This window comes from Rhynchophorus ferrugineus, unplaced genomic scaffold, assembly GCF_030347505.1.
Source record: "Rhynchophorus ferrugineus isolate W39M unplaced genomic scaffold, kcgeb_rfMv2 rfM9, whole genome shotgun sequence".
Lineage (NCBI taxonomy): Eukaryota > Metazoa > Arthropoda > Insecta > Coleoptera > Curculionidae > Rhynchophorus > Rhynchophorus ferrugineus.
In genome coordinates, this window is record NW_027472588.1 from 38,072,928 (window position 1) to 38,091,707 (window position 18,780).

Here is an 18,780-nt window from a genome sequence, read left to right on the forward strand (position 1 = left end):
TCGCTATAATCAGTGTATGGTGATTGAATTGAAGGGAATTATGTTGAATAAAAAAAACTAATTTTGATCTATCCAATGGAACAGCCAATGCAAGTCATTAAAATATATGACGTCAGCAAATAGCAATGCTGCCGCGTTAGAATTTTCGTTTCGAACGTTTGATGGGTTGTTGCCAAACGTACGCAAAATTCTCCAAAGCAGCGATAATAATTAGAGGTTATAAACGGCCAATAGTTGTAAATCAAAAATCAGATTTAATGCGAAAATGATTTTGAAATTTTGATGACGCACGTTGACTGTTTTTTTGGATCGGCTATAGTCTCTTGTTTTGATACATCCCTATGGTGGTAGTCTCAAACCTCATCCCTCGTGACCATAGCGCTAAGAGTTTGTTATTTATTTAAAATGGCCTTATTGCATTTGATCTAGTCACGAAATTGTGGAGATATTTTTATGAAAGAGTATTGATATGCATGGCATTACCCTGCTAGATGTCATAATCAATTCTTGATTAAATTACAAAAAATATATTGGTAAAGACATTATTATTATAGTGTAATATCTTCAAAAATTGTACTGTCCCGTGGTACTTTGAAATATACCGGGCTGTTATATTGTTGAGAATTGTTTTTGTCGATTTTTTCCAGAAATATTACGTTTCACTTTTCAGTATTTTTTTACTTATTCGACTATCAACTGATATCGATTCTTCTTTGAACTGTACCAAGTCAAGGACAACCAGACAAATGTCAGTGATGATATTCTTTCAATATTGTAACATCATATCCGGTATTCGCTTTAAGCTGTCTACGAATTAATATCAATATCAATAATCATTTTCAATTTTAGAAAAATGTGTAGACACTGATTTTATTTCGTACTTAAGTTGTTGATATTAAAAAATTAAAATGTGAGAAACTGATCGATGATACGATTTTTATTATTATTTTCGTAATTAGTATGCGAAATAATACAAGAACTAGTTAAAATTATTGAAAATTGGGATGTTTCATCGTCGGCACGTGTAATATATTTCAAGTTATAGGGCCTTTGCCATCTACATACCGTTTAAAAAATTACTAAACAACTTACCGTATCACATGACTCTGACTATCAAAACCTTTAAAAAGTGTAAATTAACAAAGTTGGTTTTTCAAATTATTTTCAAAATATCACCGTAAGTCACATGCCGATTTTGCAACATTTAGATTAACATTTACAATGCCAATGTTCACTGAAACAATAATTGATTTAGAAGATAGTATATAGGCAAAGTATCGTAAATAATATAATAGACTTCCTAGATTCTTCCTTGCAAAAAGATGAATCATGTTCATCAATCGATTATCATTAAGGTATTATATATAATAAAAAGCATTCTCGATTTATTTGTAATTGCAGTCGATATAATTTAAAAATAGCAAATTTTAGTATTGAATATGTAGATACCGATACTATAAACAATATTTTTAACAAAAAAAATTTAAAACGACTTCAAAAAATACATAAGAAACTCACTAAAAATAACAAAATAATCAAATTTAGATCTTTAACATACAAAAAAAGTTTTAAAATAAAATATGTATATAAAATAATTGTAATAACTAAATAAAAAAAAACAAAAACCTTATTTCACCTATCTACTACACATATTTTATATTCTACTATATAGACACAATTTAGCTTAATACCTACCTAAACCTACACTTTTTTCTTTAGCGAAATGAACTCATCAAGTTAGTTATTCAATTGATGACACTTTAACAAATCATTTCTTACTTGGGCAATAAAATTTAAGCACTATTTAATTTCTAAATCGCTTATTGGTTAATCCTTTCTTAAAAGGTTTGCGTTCGGGAGCTATTATTTTAGTGTAGTTCTAACTATCAAATAATTAATCCAAGAATAAAAGTATATGGCGATTTGTGTAGCTCCTTTCGGAAAGGGATTAATTTCTAAAATTAAAAAATAAATATTTGTTATTTCATATGATTATTGATATGAATAAACGTACCTCAACTTACAACAACAAAACACGCTGTATCAATTATCTATTACTAGCGACCCGCCCCGGCTTCGCACGGGTGCAATGCTGATACTAAATTAAATACACTACAGAAAAAATATGAACGTTGTATATAAAAACATAGCGGCCCGCTCCGACTTTGCACGGGCATAAAATATATATGCCTATGTCACTCAATGAAAACATGATTAAAATCGATCCAGTATTTTTGGTTCATTCATTACTGCCCTTGGCCTGCACGCATTAAATTTGGAGTAAAACAATTCCTCTTCCCCTATACTTACTATGAAGATTTCCTGCTATCTTTGGAATATCTAAATTCATACAATTTTTATTACATTACACATTTTTAAACGCAAATTTTAAATTTGTAATATCTCCGAAAATATTTGTTTAATTTACATGCTGTAATGAACCATATTGATCTATATTAATTGCACACTGTATTTAAGGTACTTAATTCGATAAGGATTAATGCCGTATTGCTTAAAATAGCTTCGTAAATAAGCCATTTTCTCACGTAAAAAGTAAACAATAAAAATGGTTAATGTGGGTTATCCCTAAAAGATAAACATATACCATCGCGGACTTTTTTGTAGACCTTTTTATGGTGTACAATACTGTAGTACATTAATTTGATCTAACTCGTAGGGTTAGGCAGCGTTTTTGCTAATTGCTAAATAAGCCTAAAAAATAGGTTAATTTACGACATCACGTTAGAAACCTCTAAAATTAGCAATGTTGCCGTAGTATATTATGCATGTATTATACATATGAACCTTCCTCTTGAATCACTCTATCTATTGAAAAAAACCGCATCAAAATCCGTTGCGTAGTTTTAAAGATTTAAGCGCACATAGGGATATAGGGACAGAAAAGGCGACTTTGTTTTATACTATGTAGTGATATTAAGTCTTTGATAGTTAGTTGAGTGAGTTTAGGATTTTTAACATTATCAACCATTTTTTAAAGACAGCCAAATACTTATTCGAAGTGAAACGATTCTGCATTTCTTTACTATCTGTACACAACGCTTTTTAGATCGAGAATTCACTTTACTTATTGTACTACCGACTTATAGATACTAATGTACTAATACATGTTGGACGTCGCGAAACATCTCCCCAAAATTTCTTATAAAGTTAAATCTCTTTTTCTCTAGGATTAAAATAAAAGAGAAAAGATTTGAAAAATATTATTTTATTTCACTATTAAATAAATTATTATTTAACTATTAATGATATATTTTATTAGATCTGAAACATTTTCTTTTGCCCTGTGAGGCTCCTCTTTATATATTTTCGCCTGTATGAAGAATCTGCAAGGCGTCACTGAAGCCTCTAACAGTAGTCTGATTTCATTGAGACACTCACATCTCCTAAATTTCTATATTGATTTCTATATTCTAAAAAACTATATTAATAGTCGTAACTAGAAATGCGTTTAGTTGGCGATTTGTTTATAGTTAGAGTCTTTATAATTTCTTAAATTTTTTTCTATGACTTCCTTGAAAGCTTCTTTTCGAAGATTCGTCATAGTCATAATAAATTGTGGGTCAGTAATAAGCCGTCTGATGTCTGGTCCGACGAAAACACATTCTTTCACCTTTGCTCCTGAGAAGCCTGGAAAATTTTTATTTGAAGCAATCTCCATCTTGGTGATGTCATTTTACCAATTGCTTCATCAATACCAACTGTATTTGCTGCGGTGGTAAAATAACTTTCTGTGGAGGTACAAATATTTCTCTTGGAGGACGTAATTTTCACCAACTTTAAGCTCCGTCTGCTGCTAACTCTTTTTAGTCCAGTGATATAATCTGTCTCTGCTATTCCATAAACACAAAACAAGCAGATTTGGTAGATCCAGCTTAAAATCGCTACAAACTCACTAACCATGGTCTTCATATTTTAATTTCCATGTTCCAAACCGTCGTTATGAAGAAGAACTACTTAAAGGCTTCTTTTTTATCTTTAATGCACCTATCAATTTGGCCTCTAGGGTAAAGTAGGAAGTTAATTCCACGATATCTAGACCAGGAGGAAGACAGTTCTGCCAGAAGTACCAAATCATTTAGGTAGCCCTGGGAAAACAACTTCGGACATCTATGATCTTCCATTTTAGAACTTGACACGTCATCAGGTTTAGGTACGGCACGATCTTGGTCAGAATTTGGAATCACGTCCATGACGCCTTCAAACTTTTTCCATATATTTTCATTTTCAACATACCAAAATATTACAAGCTTCAGTTATTAGAAGGCATATTATTGCTTCTTATTAGGTTTAGTATAAGATATCCACCAGCACCTAAATATTCTTTAAAATTCAAGCTAAAATTGTAATAATTTCAACGAAACTTAAATGTTATAGTATCATTACTATTATTTAAATAAAATAATTAACAGTCGAATATGTCGAAATGCGATTTACACAAGGTTGGGATTACTTTCTTACCAAAATAACACTTAACATAAAAGCTACAAATTTGGTAGTCGTTTTTTTTTTGTTGTTTTCGTTTATTTATCGAGTAGGACGTTAATGTTGCTTAGCTTTTTATATAATTGTTACGTTTATAGCACTAACACGACTTAAAACACAAAATACACATATCACGTTTGGCATTTTGAAATGGACGAGATTTAATTGTAAAAATTAAAAAGTATAATGACCGTTAGTGTATTTAAACTTCCAGCAGAAACTATTCTATAATACGTTACGACACATTGCTTAATATGTTATTTTTCATATATTTTGTTAGTTTATTTCGAATAAATGATATTATTATTAGGTATGAAATAGAATTCATTAACTGTAGTTTTTTTTTAGACGAATAATGAACATCGTTGTACAGGGTAAGCCACCAATTCCTTGGTAAAAAGTCCTTATCTCAACTTTTTATTGTATCTTATGTTAGACATGCTTAGTACAATCTTAATTTACAAATTACTTTATTAATATTATTCTGTCGGACTTTTATTTATGATTATTTGGACTGCATCAATACACAAGCAAGCCAAATGCGAGATATATTCTTTAGTATATATTCCCAGTTAAAGTAAAATTACTTAAACTAGAGTTAAGAGTAACAGCACACTATAAGTCTATTCAAAGTTTTTTTAGTAATACATCATGGATATTTGTGACGTCGAAATATTGCAATATTGCCGAATTAACTCTGAGTTTTAGTTCTGTTTGGCTTTGACATACAAAAAAATTCTAATCTAAATAAAATAATTGAACAAAAATATTATGAAATATAACTTACTTTAACATTATAGTAAATCTAAAAACTTTGAAATAATTGAAGGTATTGAAAAACTACCCACTGTTTTTATACATTTTATATATTTAATTTCTGATAGAGCTAACATCAGGCTGATCTTGATTATATTTTTAATTTCTTGAGATATTTCAGTGTCCATATTAATATTAAGTGCAGCTGCAACCTGCTGAAAACACTTACCAGTAAACATACAACAGTAAAAATACTTACCTCTTTAACTAATCTAACTGGAAGGGGGGGGCTCCATTATCTCGTTGTTATTCAAAGTAACTCATTAGAGACGCAATCTGTTTTATCAGGCTTCTGAATTTTCAATCACAGTAAGCAGTGATTTGAAATTCATCAAAACAAGCAAAACATCAAAATAACGTTTGCCGGTTTATAACCTCTTATATGTTTTGAAGAATTTTGTATACGTTTGACAACCGGGCGACTTCGGCAGACTAGTTCGGTTAAACGTTCGTACTTATCGAGACAACATTGTGTCTCTTTTTAACTAGAATAAAATGAAAAGGAAAGTATTGTCTGACTCTTAAACGAATATATAAATTGCGGCAGGCAATACATTAAACACCTCGATGACGTATATACAAAAAAACTTTGGATAGACTGTATATCTCAATATGAGAACAGTGAAACAGGAAATAAGTCAGCATATCTTAAAATAGCAACGGAAACTTATACAACATACAAATGAGCTGGCCTTGGTGCTGTGTGGAATAGGACAATAGCACGTGTCAAGGCCGAAGAGATGTGACATCCAATTTCAATAACATATTCATGTAGAAGGATACAACAAACACACAGTCTAGAAGACGGACAGCATAGTGGCTTATTGTTTGGAGACAAGTTATTTTTTGAATTGTTGTAACTTGAACGATTTTTTAATCAGTTTCCATTATTATGTATTTTGGAGAGAGACAACATAACCTAATTAATTATATAATCTGAACACGATCGCCAAACTACTTGTATTTATTTATTTCTAATGTATTATCCTTTCGGTGTCCGATTTCTTCTAGTGTCTCGTCCACACAATCAGCCCATTCCAATACTTTCACTTCTTCGGTGTCACTACGTATCTTCAGTCGTGTTTGCTTCGCCTGATATCAACCCTATATACTGAATCAATTTAAGGTTGTATAATAATTAATGAGTAACTATTTTCTCCTTTAGTTTTAAATTGCGATAAAGTCCCAGAAAATAAAATCCTTAACGGTAATTATGGTTTTATTGGGATTTAATCGATTACGAGCCATAAAACAACGTAGGAAAAAAAACTAAACACCCGACGACGTGTTTTTACGGTAACGCGGATCTGAAATATTAATTACTAGAAACTCTTCATTATTCTTGATTAATATTGATATTTTGCTGTTGTGTGGACGCAGCAAGTTTTTTTTTTAATTTACCGGATATACCGTATACTGGTTGTTTAGTACTAATCATCTGAAGTTCATCTTTATTTACGACTATTGTAGTTTCTTTTTCACCTATATGCTAAGGTCGGCGATTATATATTAATATCTGAGAGATAGATCTGATGAGTATGGTAGATCGACTTATTCTTATAATTCATGCTATTTACGTCGATAGCGGTCATATGATTTAAAACAGAAAATATACATGTCACGTCTGACGTGATGAAATAGTGAAGATTTAATTGTAAAAATCAAAAAGTATAATAAGTATTTAAACTTCAAACATAATGTATGCTTTTCCATTACGAAATAGTGCTTACATTTTATGTTTTACAATATTCGACCTATTTTATACATTTTATTGATTTTGTTTCAAATTTTAAGAACCATTCCAAAGATAGTTTTTTAGTATGAAATAATATCTCAGTGATATTATAAACAATTACAATCTGAACAATGTTTTTTCAAATAGTAATATTAAACAGTTCTAAATTACTAAAAGAAACTAAAAATTAAAAGTCCCATCTTGTTTCAATCAAGTACTTGCTTATACATCAACAAAATTGTATGGTGATAGGGCAGAATTTCTTCCAAATGCCCAATGGATTCCAAAATTAGTATCCAGTTCTTCTTTCTTCTTCTTTACATCAACCTTCCAGCTCATATTCGTATCACTTGTAGTTCCTTAATATTTTGCTGTGTTAACATATAGCACTTGAATATTATTTATTCTAATATGGACATGTTGGTTATTAATAAATATATATATATATATATATATATATATATATATATATAACCAAAAAACCAAAACAAAAATATTATATAATTATTCATATTCGAAAATATTTTGATGAGAAATATATCTTGGATATTGTAACAACTCATAAATCTCCTTCTCCATCCCTAAAACTTTTCTTGTTCTGCTAATCAGCAGCAGGCTTTACTACTTCAGCAGTAAATGCTGCTTTCTTTTATTGTATTACTGATAAGTATTTGAGCTACTGCATTTTCTCTAACTGGATCCCGTTTAGATATATAATAGCAGGTAATCCATCAGTTGTAAATACTTTGGCCTTTCCTTCATTAATTCTCAAGTATATACTGTACGAACTATATCATGAGGATATCTAGAAGTCTCAAAATTTGCATCAGCAAATATAGAGTTATCATCAGCGAGCATCAGATCGAACACTGAATTTGTATTGAACGCCGTGTCTTATTTTTAACTTTTATCATTATTGCATCCACTGCCATGTTGAAAAGTAGTGGAGAGACGACACCAACATAAAATGTTCTACTGCTAGCACTGAATACAGTGTATTGTGCTTACAGCAGCCGAAACTCAAGACTCCACCCAAAATATTGCTGCAGACTGCTTAAAACTTAATATCTATTCTACTGAATATCTGTATGTTAATTGATAAACCTCCATAACCATGTCATACAAAAATAGCAATATCATTACGGCATATTTTTGTTTATATTATAAAAGATTACTATGACACAAAAGTCCCCTGACTACCATAGTAAAACACATGTTTTTGGCAAAATTAGTTTTCTTTATTCAACATAATTCCCTTCAAGGGTGACACACTGATTATAGCGACCCTCCAATCTTTTGATACCATTTTTGTACTACGATTTGTTCTTTGCTTCAAAATAGGCCTCAGTTTCGGCGATAATCTGTTCAATCGACAAAAATTTCTTCCCAGTGAGCATTCTATTGAGATCTGAGAACAGGAAATAGTCGCTGGGGCCAAATCTGGAGAATACGGTGGATAAGGAAGCAATTCGAAGTTCAGTTCATGGATTTTTGCCATCGTTTTCACTGACTTGTGACATGGTGCATTGTTTTGATGAAGCAGCACTTTCTTTTTCTTTAAATGCGGCCGTTTTTTCGGCGATTTCGTCCTTCAAACGGTCCAATAATGCTACGTAACAGTCGCTGTTGATGGTTCTTCCTTTTTCAAGGTAGTCAATGAAAATTATTCCATGCGCATCCCAAAATACAGACGCCATAACCTTACCAGCCGACTGTTACGTTTTCTCAGTCTTTGGAGCGGGTTCATCGTGTGCAGTCCACTCGGATGACTGTCGATTGAACTTCGGAGTGAAATGATGGAGCTATGTTTCATCCATTGTCACATATCGACGCAAAAACTCGGGTTTATTACGCTTGATCATCTTCTTGCACCCACTTTGCACAGAGCTTTCTCATACCCAAATATTCGTGAATGATATGATGTACACGTTCAGTTGATATCTTTAGAGTGTCTGCTATTTCATTCAATTTCAATTTATGGTCATTAAAAATAAGTTTGTGGATTTTTTAATGTTTTTATCGGTAACAACCTCTTTTGGGTGTCCACTGCGTTGACCGTCTTTGCTGCTCATTTCACCACATCTAAACTTAGCACACCAATCCTTGATGGTTGATTTTTTTATCAACTCGCGAAATTCCTTTTTATCCATTTTCTTCACAATAACAAAAGTTGCTTCACTCAAAATGCTATAATTCACAAACTAATGATCCGACAGCTGTTAAATTTATACACGCATCTTTTGAGGGTTAGGGCTAACTAAAAAACATATGGATTTAATACTAGTAGCGTTATCTATGTACCAGGGCGCGGACTTTTCAATTAACCTGTTATATGAATCAGTCAATAGATAAATGAAAATTAGTTCTGAAATTCATAAATCAGTTCAAAAAAGTATTACCGTATTTAAAAGAATAAAACAATGAACTTAGTACGGCCATCTCTTATGGAACGGCAAAACTTATTACTACAGCAAGTACATTTAAAGAACGCCCCCGACATATTGAAGCAAGCGGTTTCTTTACCGATGGAGGTTAAATAGTACTTAAAATGTGTACTTAATTGGCGTTTTTGTATTTTGTACAACTAAATCTAATGAAAAACGTCGATTTACATCATCCTGAAGTATTAACGTAGTTTTTAACAGTTCCGTTCTCTATGAATATAAGATTTGGTCCCCACCTCAATGACGCACAGAACTTTGTCTTTCAAAATGAACAATTAGAAACATCCTTGAACACACCTGGGTTCGTCACCATCGATAATTGGAGTACATGTCATAGATTCAATTTTCAGGAAGCTGTCAATACTGAAATAATAAAACTCAAAAAAAAAGTTCTAGTGAAAGAAAGATAGTGACAAGTGGATTGCATTTGACAAAAATGTGTGAAAAATATTGTGGTTGAAGTCCGGAGAGGCTTCACAAATGGTTGCAAAGCTCGTATTGACGCCAATTAGGTTGATTGGAAATGAAATGTTCATAATTAGCTGCTCTAATCAGTCTAAATCATTAATTAGACTCCTCAATGTCAACAATATTTCAATATACTATGTTCGAAGAAGGTGACTGAATGGAAACTGTCAGAATTAACCAGCGGGAAACGTTAGTCCACATATATCATTACTGGGAAATTTTAATATATCCACAATATAGCAGATTTTTGCAATCTAGCAAACTTGGTGTAAAGCCGGGTTCAAAAGAGGCTGGTGAAAATTATTTCGTTTAATTTTTCGTCCAGAAATCTCAGACGTTAACAAATATATTGGAGAATAAAAAATATCAGAGACACTTCTTCATAACAATATCGATATTTCGTCGCTCCAAGTTCGACTCCTAGTTTTTCACGCAAGATTCTTTCGACAACGGGAGGGAGAATTCTCAAAAAGAGTTCGATACTCTATATCAAAAATCCTAGGTTTTAATATCGATATTATCTTCAAAAAAAAACCGACAACAATAAGGGAGAAATCTAAAATCCAAAGTTCGATACTCTATTTTAAAACAATAAGGGAGAAATCTAAAATCTAAAGTTCAATACTCTATATCAAAAATCCTAGGTTTTAATATCGATATTTTTTTGAAAGGATACTCTATATCAAAAATCCTAGGTTTTTAATATCGATATTATCTTCAAAAAAAAACGGCCAAAAATATCGATATTTTTTTGAAAGGATACCGGCCCAAAATATCGATATTTTTTCTATCCTATACCTATTTGATCCCTTTTCGAAGACACGCATTTATTGATGTCTATTTAAATTCGCTATAAAAAAAAATTAATAATGTCGAAATTACTTTCCCGGGGCCCATTATATTAAAAAAAGCAATTTTTTAAACTATGCTAAATGTTATCATTGATTTTAAAAAATCAAGGACAAATCAGTGTGTCGAGTTAAGACGGATGTTTGTTGACAGCGAATCTTGCAAAATATCCCATATAATAAAATGTTTATTGATATTCAAAATAGCATTCGTAACATTAAACATAAAAACCACAGTCGACACGCACAGTTTCAGTGTTAAGGTTTTCATAATATGTAAACGACTCGGAACATTCCTCCGTACAACCTTAATCGAATGTAAAACGAATCGGATTTCATTAACGGCCGTAAAAAAAAATACTTAAATGCCGATCTGGATCATTCGTTCGACCTTTCGCTTGTCGAAAAATCGACCGAGATCACGCGCTCATCCGAGAATCGCGCTCTTCCTTCTCCTCTTCTTCTTCTTCCTCCACCCCCCGGCCGACATTGAGCCGCTAACGCCGGCAAGGTTATCGCGGATGCGGTCTCATCGCGCCTGTTCTAGTTTTAGTACGAAGTGAACGGCACCGAACCTATCTGCGGGATTAAATTATCGCTAATTCGCAAAAGTCAAGGAAAATAAACGACGATCTTCAGGGATTATTGGTCAAAAAAATTGCCTCGATAACTTTATTTAACGCCATGGGACTCGTGACTCACTTATATGACTCTGTAATGCGCTATTAAAGAAGAATATTCAGATCTAACCTAAAAACCGATCACATTAGATTGTACTTACAAAAAGAGAGTTTAAAAGGGCATTTTCTATCTATATATCTGCAGACCTTAGCAAAATACACGCTTTGTTTCAGTTAAAGTACAACTTATAACAAAATACTCATAGCATGTATTTAATTATTTGAAAAACAAAATATATTCAAGTGCCAGATTATATAAATGCAGCGTTATACAGCCTAGTCTATTAGTCAGTAAAAGAAGAATTTCCTTTAATTTTTTTAAAATTTATTATCTTTACAATAACTTAAATCTAGGTATATATCTAGGAGGACCCATCAGTCCTATCTTAGTCTCTGGTAGGGGTGTTGGCCACCGAATAAAATATCGATATATTTTTAAAAAAATATTGATATATCGGAGAAGAAAAAATATCGATATATTCTTTGTAACAAATATAAAAAATATCGATATTTTACAAAAAAATATATCGATATTTTTGAGAAAAAATTAAAATAGTGAAATATTAGCCTAACAAAATATATGTAACTGTTTATTAAAAATTATATTTAATTTATTTTGAACAAAATTTCGATATATCGACCAGAAAAATCGACTCTTGTGTAATCATGTTTGTGTACTAATACTGCTGTTTTTCTATTAAATGCACCTCGCCATACTACATTATACAAAATCAAAGGGTTTAATTCTTTTGAGCTTGTGTCCTGTTCTAGTGTTATCCCAGGGTTGTAATACTTCGTTATTGACATGAGAGTGGACTCTTTCCTCATGTTCCCTTGCGATTCTCTTGATTTTCTGAGTCACAGTGGATATTTGAAGGTCTTCGCCTAAGTAATCAGTCCTATAGTATCTGGACTAATGGTAAATGTATTTTGACGTCATAACTATTTGAAGTACTATCTACAAAATACTTCAGCAACAGGTATTTCAAATGCCAATTACGAACTACATTTGTAACAAATAATGGAATTACAAATAGGGAATATAAGTTTAAAAAAAACATTTTATTTAAGTACTATTTAAGCATTTCCACCTGCTATGAGCAGTTTAATTGAACACCTGACATATACACAATGTGTATTTATTAATAAAGTGTTTAAATAAAATTTTCTCTTAAAACAGGTGCTATTCTTCCCGGAATAGATTCGTAGTGTGTCCGAATAGTTCCCAACGGAATGTTGTCCCTTTCTTGTACCAAAATGTATCAAAACAACCAAAGTGCCAAAACAACTTTTGTCAATTTATCACCTTTAATTATTACCACTAATGTTTTGAAGAATTTGGCAGACGTTTGACAATCAGGCGAATTTTGTAGGCTGATTCGATTATATTTTCGAACGTATCAGACAGCATTATATCTCTTTTTAACTAAAATAAAATGAGAAGGAAAATATTATCTTATTTAAAAATGAATTTACAATTTGCGATAGGCAATACATTCGACATATTAATGACATAAGTTCACTGTTATCTTGAGTAGACGACATATAGTTATTAGGAGAAACACTTATTGTCCACTGGACAGACTGTTTACTCTAAAATTAGCACTACGTCCAACTCAGGTCCTAAATGACGTCGAATATATTGCCAAATGCAGTTTCCAAACGGAATTGGCATTTCCTTTTCATTTTATCTTAGCTAAAAAGAAATAGAATGCTGTCTGATGCGTCAGAACATGTAACGGAATCAGCATATAAAATTCCCCATAGATTGATACTAGTAGACCATGTTGACAAATGTCATGTTTTAAAACATTAGTGATATTAATTTCAGGTTATAAACCAGCAAATATTTTAAATAAAAATCGGGCAACATTGCGATAAATTTCGATGACGAGCATTGGCTGTTTTATTGGACTGTATGTTTGTTATATCTCATATTTCCGCTTTTCTCTCCCATGAATTGTGAATAAGAATACATTAACATTATTTAATTAATTAGTAAAAACGTTCCTGATAAATCTAAGTATACTAATTATCTAGATAATTACGGTTGAAAACACGCTAATGAATTGTTATGATAATTTAAAACAACTCGCCTATGTATAATCATTAATAATTCCTTTTGTTTGTAAATGACTATTGCTTCTTATTTTTTCATCGGTCTCGTAATTATCTTAAAATAAAACGTGTTATCGCTGTCATAAAAGGTTATGTTGACGACTGTTATGGTAATTATATAAGCAAGAGCTTGGTTATAATTTTTGACGACCGGTGTACATTTTCTAGCAACAGACAGACAGAAGTCTTTCGTGCGGTCAAGCTTATTTTTAACCGACTTCAAAAAAGGAGGAGGTTCTTTGTTCGGACTGTACATATTTTTTTAATGTATGTTCACCGATTTTTCCGGCAATTATGGACCGATTTTCAAAATTATTTTTTTATTAGAAAGAGCATACTTCCGAGGTGATCCTTGGAACCAAGTCAGGATCTGATGGGGGAAAGGGGGGGAAATCGAGGGAAAACCTTAAATTTCAACATACACAATACATACAAAGCACATACATTTAGCACATACAAAGTTTTCATATATTTTTTATCTAAAATAATCAGATATTTGTGTATAATGTTATTGCTAAACTGATGTAATGTTAACACTAACCATATCATATGAGAAACCGTAGAAATATTGCAGGCAACTGCTTCTATGGTGTAGTGGTTAGAGCGTTCAGTTCACACGCGGAGGTCGCGGGTTCGATTCCCGGCAGTGACTTTTTGTTGTTGTTCTAGTTTGATTTGAACGTTCGTCAAATCAACTAGGTTAGGTAGCGGACCCCGGAGCCTGAGGCGTTCCTTATTTTCAATCATTGTTTCTTTATTCCCATTTTTCCTCATACGGGCTGCACCTTTACTTGGCCTACCCATTGTAATACTTAATAAAATAACTGCGTAATTTATTGAGTAAATATCTAACACTAAAAAGAGAAAAATATATTTTTAACAAAAAAAATTAACCGACATCGAAAAATAAATAAGGAACTCACTAAAAATGAAAAAATAATCAAACTTAAATTTTTATTTAAAAAAAACCTTTTAAAATAAAATATGTACATAATAATCGTTGTAATAACTAAATAAGAATAAACAAAAGCCTTATTTAACCTATCTACTACACGTATTTTATATTTTATATTCACACAATTTAGCTTAATACCTACCTAAACTTATTTATCTATTTACAATATTTTTTTTGTATATTTTAAAGTCTCCTTTTACCAACTATTGGTTTATCTGGACTGGACCTAAAATTTAACGTGGGCTCCGAACCACGGTCCTCAGCATTAAGCCTACCGACTGGCGAGTGACCAACTTTAGAAATCATCTCAGAAGACATCCGGTCTTACCCAGCCTGGTTACTGGCGTGACTGGGATCATTTTCGGATTTTATACTCTTGCCTAGAACATTCACATCATAAATTTTAAACAATCACGAACATAAATTTACGACCATGCCCCAGCAGGATTCAAGCCTGCGGCTATCGCAACAGTAAGAGGACCGTTCCATCGCCTTTACCACTGCGCCACCAAGCCGGCTAGTGTAGGGTTATCATAACGTTCATTAGGCGTAAGGCTTAATTTAGTGTAGAAATTTTGGAAAAAATCTTTTTTCCAAAAAAGTTTTTCTTTCATATTTGCAAAGTTTAATCCTTTAAGATCGTAAGATGATTTGACAAGTTCTACCGAATGGATTTAGTTGAAATTCGGTGTAAGCCTTCTCTATACAATCTTACAACAAATATTTTCTTCAAATTTAAATATTAAACCTATAAATTAATTTTAAAGATTTTTATAATTTAAAGCTTTATTATGACAAATCGACAAAATGTATTTTATTCAAAGTATTGTCCATTGATAGGCTATACTTTTATCCCATATCTCAGGCAAATTGCGGATTCCATCTCGAAAGAACGATGTATCTTTTGAGGGTGTCCACAAATCGATCCATTTTTGGTATCTTCATATGAAGTGAAGTGCTGCTCAGACAGGTCACGACTCATATGTTGGTTTTGATCTTAGACAATTTTCTTATTCTTTAGACAATCCCAAAAGTTTAAATATGCGGTGTTGCCAGTACTACTGGATGCACCACAAACGTCAAAAAGGCTTGCAACTGAGTTATGTCACTCAGCAACTATTTTTAAGCATTTACACCAAATTGTAAAAATGCAAACATCTATTAACAATAAATCTTTCAGTAAAAGAATCAGGATTTTGGTTTGGTGATGGAGTCAATAAGGAAAAGATAACATATAAGGCATATAACATGAATACCCTCAACCTCATCTGACTAATACACTTAAATATGGGATATTGGATGTGCATTGTATGTTCTCCCTTATGCAGTGTGTTGACCAAACCGAGCATTATGTAACTACTATTTGTCCCAGTCAATGCAGCATGCCTTAAAGGATAAATATTGTACATAAACATAAATTATCCCCAAAAACTATTGGAATGTTTATTATAAGTACGTAAAAGTAAAAGTAGTAATATATATAACACTTCAAAACTCGTTGGTTGAAAATAGTTAACCTTGATATTTGGATTAAAAAGAATGAACTGGTACCCATCTGTCCGTTATAATATAAATGAACATCATATCAATGAAACTGAAGTTAATCAAGTCTTAATTTATCGAGCTACTTCTTGTTACTCCGACATAATTCCACTCATCTTCAGCGCTCCACGTAAAACAGAATATATTCCTCGGGTAATCTTTACCAAAGATGTATCTTTGATGATCCTTGACTGAGTTAACAAATATCCAACTCATGTATAAAAGCAAAAAATATGTTTAATGGTCTCACGCATTAAACTTGACCCCCTTTCCATCCTATATAGTCGAGAAGCGACTATATTAGAAAACGCCGATATTCATGGCTTCCATACTCATTAATATCTCTAGGCTAATTAATGAAATTAACAGGCAGAAATATATATAATAATTAGATGATGTTTATGACATAAACTACAGAAATAAATGAACGTTATCCACCAATAAATTTTGTCACCGATGATCATATTCATAAATTTAAGTATCTTTATTAAAGTCAGTTAATTAAATTAAAATAATTTTGACAATTCATAATCGGTATTATATTAAATCATTTTAACGTTTGTTCAACACCTGACCATCAGTCAGCCCCACAAAGCTACTGGCATAAATAAATTCTGCAAATTAATAAACAGTTTTTTATGGACGATATTATATAGGTTGTCCTAAAATTTGCACAAAATTTGAATGAAATAAAAAATCCATTTTTGTCATAAATTACATCATTTTTATCATATATTATCTAGGAAGTAGAATAAATGCAATGAAGTACATTCATACATACGTTCTCTTTTGTCGAAATTTTATATTACCATTTTGCAAAAATTGACTGAATTTCATCGATACAAAATTGGATCTCCTTCTATAATACACACTTGCAGTGAGCCTTTAACACCTTTGATTAAGAAAAAACATAACAATAAATCAAAAAAGCCATTTCTTTAACGTGGGCTCCGAACCACGGTCCTCTGCATTAAACCTACCGACTGGAGAGTGACCCCATCTTAGAAATCATCCCACAGGACATCAGGTCTTACCTAGCCTGGTTACTGGCGTGACTAGAACAATCACATATGTTAAATAATTACAAACATACATTTACGACCATGCCCCAGCAGGATTTGAACCCGCGACTGTCATAATAGTAAGAGTTTGTAGGCCCTATCGTCTTTATCACTGTGTCAAGTCGGCTAGGAAGCGTCTTATGCATTTGTTTAATAAAGTTAGACCGCACGACACGTGCGCCGTTTTATTAAAATCGCATGTCGTCCACATGTCAAACAATAAACTTAAAAATTATTTTCACTGTGCATGATCACTAGGCTTACTAACCCTAAACTGTCAGCTCTTAAGTCTGTTTTTAGGGGAGGGGGGACATTTACGACACAAGGGTAATGACAATGTAATTCTTAAAATGCAACACGACGTTGCCAATTCTTGTAAATTATACGTATATTTGAAGAATATGATAGAAATAGATATATTTATATAAAAATCTTGAATTCACAAATTATCATTTTCAGGTATAATTTTCACCTTCTATAATATACTAAATATAAACTGAAGAACCTTCTATAAACATATTTAATTTAAAAATAAATTAAACACAATGTAAAGAGTTTATCATGTAATTTTATAGAAGTATAAGTTTCTTATTGTAATGTTTATATATTGATAAATAAATTATATTTGTAAACTTACACATTGTTTTATTTTCTCTTCATATTACAATTATTACATTATAAAAGATCAAAATTGTCACCAAAAAATGTTAACTTGACTTTCAAGGGTAAATTTAAGTTAATTTATGAATTCAAGGTAATTTATTCTATTTAAATTATATTCTTCAAATACACTTATAATTTACAAAAACTGGCAACGTCGCGTGCCAGGAGAATAGTTAGACTTTTCTTAATGCAGTCACAGTAAATAGGCAATACTTTACTCAAGCTTTACCAGGGAAATGGTTCTAGTCAAAAAAATATTCTTAGCTTTTAAGGACACTTTTAAACTATGGATAAAAAGCAATACATGAGCTAAAATCAAAAGTTTGAAAGGATCTGTCAGTCTTTCTGTTCTCGGTAATTTTAAGCTGACGCTTGCGTAACAATTTGTAACACTGTAGCATTTAAATAATGAACGTAATAACGGTCGAAACGCACCCGAAACCTTAGAGATTCCTGACAAAAAACAGAAATAACGACCATTATTTTTCATCGATATTTTCTTGTTGTTTACGAATCCTTATTTAAAAAAACCACCGACCGATTTGTAATAGTTGCAAGACAAACGCTAACCTATTCGAGCGCAGCCTTTAATCTAAAATAATAGGTTTGGTGAAGATGCTGCGCCGAGGTCATCCGACAGTCGACCAACAATTATGCCTTCTCATTCTTAAGTACGTTTCGTCAAGCATAACAATTATGCCGCCTTGATATTGTCGTTAAGTGCATGTGTTTAATTATATTTTCACTGTAATCACGTCAGCGTATATACCTCAAAGAATACCCGACCATCGTTATATCATAAATCATTTATAATATATTAGTTCAAATCCAATAAGTTAATCGAGAGCATTATCTCACTTAATAAACACTTGCTGGCCTATTTCAATCACTTCGCCAAATATTAAGGCTGTTTCTTGACATTTAAACAATTGATACCACTAATAAAT

At 31.8% G+C, this 18,780-nt stretch overlaps 1 protein-coding gene and 1 long non-coding RNA gene across 2 annotated transcripts in view; one reads left to right on the forward strand and one right to left on the reverse strand.

The window, feature by feature from the left end:
- Nucleotides 1–14,434, reverse strand: part of LOC143202918 (uncharacterized) — a 196,216-nt gene extending 181,782 nt beyond the window's left edge. The window contains exon 1 of the long non-coding RNA XR_013007246.1: nt 14,389–14,434. This is a non-coding gene — a long non-coding RNA (uncharacterized LOC143202918). The remainder of the gene's footprint in view (nt 1–14,388) is intronic.
- Nucleotides 1–18,780, forward strand: part of LOC143202896 (protein 60A) — a 56,281-nt gene that overhangs the window by 10,087 nt on the left and 27,414 nt on the right. The gene's annotated exons all lie outside the window — the stretch shown is intronic.